Genomic DNA, 5,413 nt, shown 5'->3' with positions numbered 1-5,413 from the left:
ACAGATGGTTTATAGGACTCCCTGATAGGTAGAGTTATCCCACATGAGCATACGGTATGCGCAGGATTGATGTACGATTGAGTTACATGACTCATGTATCTTGCATTGTATGATTGTGATTACTATACGCCCTAGTGACATTAGGGCTGTGACCTCCATAGGCATGTCGTGGAGAGCCAGATGAGACACCGAAAATTTTTGGTTAGAGCATCTGGGCACTTCGGATGTCCGTGGGTGAAAGTCCCTAAACCTCCGAGGCCAGGAGACATCCCAATATCTAGACCGAGTGGATACATGAGTGCCCGAGTGCCGAATACCAGTAGGCCATGTCTCCCACTGTGTCTGGTCTGTTGGGAGGGGGTGTGGCCTTATTCGCCCAAGTGAGGGGGCTATAAGTTAGGTTGAGTTTGACCAGCTCCCAAATGGGTCCGCTATCGATAAGCTGGGTAGGCATTGGTATACTACTGGTAGGCGGGTAGTGAGGTCTTTTTCACTCGTTGAGCTCGCGGCCAGCAGGGGCAGTAGCCAGCTTGGAGTGTACTAGACCTCGGTGATGATCTCAGAGATGTACAGTACTTATTTATGGAGCAGGAGTTGTATATTCAACATTATATTCATTCATTCATTCATTCACTATCCACTCGGGTTAGTGGTGTGTAACTAATTGTTATGTGTACTTTCGCAATGACCAATATTATGCAAGGTAGAGATGACTTTGATCAAGTTGTGACAACGAAAGCCCTCACCATATCCAGTTTGAAGCCCAAGTCTTTGGCCCACAACTATGTATCGTGGTTATTATATTATACGGGTCGTGGTGTTAATGTTATATGGGTCATAGTTGATACGACGATATATATTATGGTTTTCATTGTATATGGATCGCTGCAGCTATGGATCATTGTATTCAAACTTTACGGACTAGTATGCCCTCGACACATAGAAAGAGGTAATGATGAAAGGTGAGGTCGGCGCCATATTTGTGATGTGCTTGTATGTCTCATAAGATTTTGGTTATCTCTTAGCTGTGGGACAGATCTTATGTAAAATTTCAATCTACACCGAAATAAACGGTTATAAGGTGTTGAGAACAACTTGGGCTGTACATCCACCTGATAAAACTTATTTATTTTTATGTTATGCCTTTATACACGTTCATTACATACGATGGTCAGTTTAAATGACATATATATCACTGTGGACCCCATATATCTTAGTCTGCACTGAATAACCTTAATATGTCGCATGTAGATACATTAAAGAGGGTGCGGATTGCTTCCTACCCCCGCCTGGACGGTAATCCGTCTGGGTAGGGCTCTGTGGGGCTCACTACGTTGTAAGTGTTTTATCCACACCATTAAATGCTTTTTTTCAATAATTTTAATATGTGAACTAAAAAATGAGGCAGGTCTAAGTCTTAAGTGGACCACTCCAAAGGAAGCTGCACGGATAATGACACCCACTGTTAAAACCTTTCTAAGGGCCAACATGATGTTTTTTTTACCATACAACCTATTCATAAGGTCATGTAGACGTGGATGAAGTGAAAACACAAATATCAGCTTGATCCAAAACTTCTCCAACTTCTGAGAAGTTTTTAATGGTGGATGTTCAATCCCCACTTTGTAGTCCACTTAAGCCTTAGACTTGCCTCATTTTTTGGTTCATTATTAAAATTATCGAGCGTTTAATGGCGTGGATAAAACACTTACAACATGATGGGCCCCACAGAGCCCTGCCCGGACGGATTACCGTCCGGGGGTAGGACGCAATCCACGTCTCATTAAAGATGGCATGCTAAAGGTGGGAAGTTCGCTTATGATTCCAAAGGCAGAAGATCAATTGTCGATCATTTGGTTCAAGTCTATGGGCCCATCATAAATCAAATCTAATCCGTTAGAATTGTTCATGAATGATGGATTCCTTCGAAAAAAAATTTAGTGACACGTATCGAGCCATCAGTGGCCCATATTGCGTAAAGATGACAAATTTTGGGCTTTTACGGAAACTATTTGTTGAATTGTTATGGTCCATTGGATTCGAATATTTTGACCATTCTTTGAGTTTCTTGATGTTACAAATAAAATGGATGGTGCGGATCAGAGAATATCTGCAGTTCGTGTGACTTACAGAACGCCGACTATATCTTGGACGCTTACGATTTCACCCCATATGGAACACCAGCTATATCTTGGAGCTTCTCCTCTGGGACCCCTTGACTTTTTATCCCTAACCCTTATTTTTTTTTATACAGGTTTTGAATCTTCCTCGCTGGGCCCCTCCATCACTACTCAGTAAGCACATCGACAAGTTCAGTACATCTCAGTTAATATAAATGGCAAAGCAAGGTAATGGTTGATAGGGACGGTGTATGGTGGTTATTATGTTAGGTGGGTCGTGGCTATGAATCATAACCCAATGCATATGACTATAACGAAATGTATAGCATGACAATCACCATCGTGGTTGTGATCGGTGTTGATATGCCAAATGAATCATGGTTGACAGGGTCAGTGTATCGTGGCCCATATGTTATTAGGGTTGTGGCTGTGAACCATGACTCAATGTAGATGACATCAATGATATTTATGGTATGACAAGCACGATCATGGTCGTAATCATGGTTTGTTGCATAATGGATCGTAGTTGATAGAAGAGGCGTCGAGTAGACCAGTGAAGAAAGCCAAACACTGATTTGTTGTTGAATAATGAATGGATTGGTGTATTTGATGTTTCTTCTGCTTATTATCATCTATAATGGGTTGGTGAATGAGATGGGTCGTAATTGTCCGTGAACAATTCGAAGTTGTATTGCACTTAGGCTCGTAGCTGTCAGCCACGTTTGTTGACATGCACAATGGATCATTGTTGTATGTGTAGTTGAATGTGGATGGCAAACACGATCCATATATCGTGACAACCACGACCCCTGTAACACTAAAACAACAATATATATCATCTTACAACCACGATCCGTCTAACATCATAACCACGACCCGACTGAAACGAAAACTACGGTCCATAACAACAACGACACAGTCTGTATGAGAACCACGAAACTGTCATGTGATCTGATCCCGTCGTTCACATGCATGTTAGATCGTAGTTAATATCCACGTTGGTTCTTGGTTCACAACCACGACCCTAATTCGGTCCCCTAGAAAGCCTACATGATATGTGTACACGACATGACTCATATGGATCGTGCTTATGTGTTTCATTCATGGCGTACATAATCCATGCCCTGCCATACATGTTGAAACAACAATAGCGATCCAAGTAACATGACAAACACGATTCGTATAACATGGCAAATACAACCCATATAACATTACAATCACGACCCATATAACATGACAAACACGTTCCATGCAACATGAGACTATGACCCAAGCAATCCACGACCCATATAACATGAAAAATCACAAGGCATATAACATAAAACCCATGACCCACCGCTTAATGCCTGGTGTTCTTCTTACAATCACGATCCATGTAACACAATCACGATGACACGGAACGATTGTTGTTTCATACACATTCGGTTGTGATTCCCAACCACTATCAATGTGGAAGACAACCACGACCCTTTGTTCGTCCCATCCACGACCATTCCCTTAGAATTCAGTGCAACCCTCCGGAAACAACGCCACATTCTTCTTCTTCACGAAATCACACTAAAGTCGCTACTTCCCCATAATCCATTGGGCACCATGCACGACCCTTCGTTATCTGTGTGACCGCACCCAATCAGAGAGACCCTTTGGAATCGGTGCCTTGACCATTTAATGACCAGCCTATAAGAGTGGGACATTGGTGATACTTCCACAAGCCAATTCATGCATTCTTTGCTCTTTCATTCAAAATAATGAAGCAGATATTCTTCAAAGAAACTATAGAGCCCCTATCGCGTTGTTCCTTTATTCGTGATCCCTTCTCTTTCCTCAGGGACGTTCACGATCTTCCTGAAGCTCAATGGCCTTCACAGGAAGTTCTGAAGACAATTTCCGAACTCTGCCAACTCGACAATTTCAACGGGTACCCAGCCAGCGGAAAAACGTTAACTGGGTCATGGCTTTTGTTTATGTAACAAAAATTAGAAAAATGGCATTATGTTCCCCATTGTATGTTAAATGGTTTGTGGCTTGCATGCTACATGTGGAGCTTATTCCGGACGCTCGTTATGAATCCAAAGGAAAGGGTCGTAGTTTTTAATCACCGAATATGAGAGTGATTTTCAGTTAAATCGATCGTGGCTGTCTTACAATGTTCGTAGTTTATTTGTTAAATCGGTCGTGGCTGTCTTACTATAAACAATTCTTTTCAACGTGCACCCAGCGAGGTTTGGTCATGGTTTGCATGGCAGATTGGTTGTGAAGATGACATGGGTCGTGGTTCACATGAATAATGGGTCGTTACTATCACGGCATATGGGTCATTGTTCTCATTTGACAAGAATGATCCACTATTCATTATAACCATGACACAATGCAATGGACAATCACGACCCTTTATTAATCAAAGTTTCATGGGTCGTGGTATCGTTTGGTATGGGTCGTTGTTGTAGTGTTGTATATGTCTTGGTTGTTATGATATTTGGATCCTACATGTAAGAATTAAAGAGTCATGGTTGTCTTGTTATACTGATCATGGTTGTCGTGTAATATGGTTCGTAATTGATGTGAAACATTGATCGTAGTTGTCATTTGATATGGTAAGATCTTAGTTTCTTGCACTAATTTTCTGCACTATCCATTTACAATCATGATCATTATATGATGAAAACCACGACCTATTGTTGTGTATATTATTTTCATCTTTCTGTTTGTGGCTCAGATGCATAAAGGCCCATGATTATCATCCATGTTGGGTCGTGGTTGATATGAAACATGGGTCGTGACTGTCACTGGATAGGTCTTGGTTGTCATAATACATGGATCTTGAAATGGATTGATACATAGGTCATCGTTGTCATTTTATTTTGGTCGTGCTATACGTGAAGCAATGGTCGTAATTGATCTGGATTGTGGTTGTCAGGTTAAATTGGTCGTGGTTCGCAGTTATAAGTGTTCATGGTTGCCGTCCATGTTGGATCATTGCAAACAACCACGATCTTATGAGAAACACGACCCATAGAACACCACAACCACGGTCCACTTGTCATGAGTGTCACAACCCGTTGTTAAGCTCACCATTTCCTCTATGGGTCATGGTTCAAATGCACAAGAGTTCGTGGATCGTGGTTAACATGCACCAAGGTTCATGAATCAATAAGTATATATATTACAGTTCAAATTACATTATCACAAACAATAAAAATATAAACCAACATATTAAGTCATTATCAGCCTTGGCCTCAACCAGCAGAGATGAAAGTGCATCGATGCCGATTGTGACCTATTCATTTGCATCT

Source organism: Magnolia sinica, chromosome 9 (assembly GCF_029962835.1).
Source record: "Magnolia sinica isolate HGM2019 chromosome 9, MsV1, whole genome shotgun sequence".
Taxonomy (NCBI): Eukaryota; Viridiplantae; Streptophyta; class Magnoliopsida; order Magnoliales; family Magnoliaceae; genus Magnolia; species Magnolia sinica.
Note: the sequence above shows the minus strand (reverse complement) of the source record.